The sequence below is a fragment of the Mus pahari genome, chromosome 17 (genome assembly GCF_900095145.1).
Source record: "Mus pahari chromosome 17, PAHARI_EIJ_v1.1, whole genome shotgun sequence".
Taxonomy (NCBI): Eukaryota; Metazoa; Chordata; class Mammalia; order Rodentia; family Muridae; genus Mus; species Mus pahari.
Genome location: NC_034606.1, coordinates 43,450,448 through 43,451,583, shown reverse-complemented (window position 1 = coordinate 43,451,583; position 1,136 = coordinate 43,450,448).

Sequence of the window (1,136 nt, the reverse complement as noted above, 5' to 3'; positions counted from 1 at the left end):
TGACAGCTCAAGGGCACCAGCAGCAAAGGTTTGGTGTGATTTACATCTAACTTTTTAATTAACCTCACATGGGGAGGCTTGTGAGACAGAGGGTTGGGATTTGTGTGTGTTGTTNTTCCACCATCCTAGCATTTCCCAATGGCATATTCCATCATTTTATGCTGTTTCCTCGTCCCTCCTTCATTCATATTGTGCATTATGGGGTAAAAAAAACACTCGTTCCAGTCAAGGAGTCCCATGACTAGATACTTAGATGGCTGATAGGTAAGAGATAGGCAAAGGTAGATAGAAAGATTATAGATGATAGATAGATGATTAATAGCTAGATGATAGATAGATATGTAAGTAGATAGATGATTGATAGATTATAGATTATAGATAGATACATAGATGATAGATAAGATGATTGATAGATGATAGATTATAGATAGATACATAGATGATAGATAAGATGATTGATAGATGATAGATGATTGATTGATAGATAAATAGATGAAAGATAGATAGACTAGATAGATGATAGAAAGATAGATGATCATTGATTGATAGATAAAGACAGATGATGAATATAAAGATGGATGATAGATAAGGAAATGATTGATTGATCGATAGGTAGGTAGATAGATAGATAGACAGACAGAGAGACAGGCATACAGACATATAGTTGATACATGAATAAATAGACACATGATGCATGCACAAGGATGGATGCAAGAGTGGATAAATAGATGTGTACATACAGAGATGAATAATATCTAGATACATGGATGAATTGATAGATGGATGGTAGATAGACAGATGGTTGTGTTCTGTGTGCATCTTGACTCAAGTTTCAATTGCCTATAGGATAAGGGGTCATGGCATTGGCTCTGCAACACTGGTACTTCCCAAGTGAACTCAGTGAAAACAAGGAAATCCCCAGGCTTCAGAGAAAGGGGAACTGGGAAGCAGAGGGGCTGTGGGAGACCTGATGGTAAAGTAAGCTGAAGCAGGGAGAGCACCAGATCTGCCTGTGCTGGAGAACAAGGTTGGCTGGGCATGTACAGAGACCCAAACAAGAGAGCAATCACACCTAGGCTTGCCCTGCCCCCACGGCCACATCCATCAAAGGTGTGGGTCTTGGCTCCTCTGTGGGG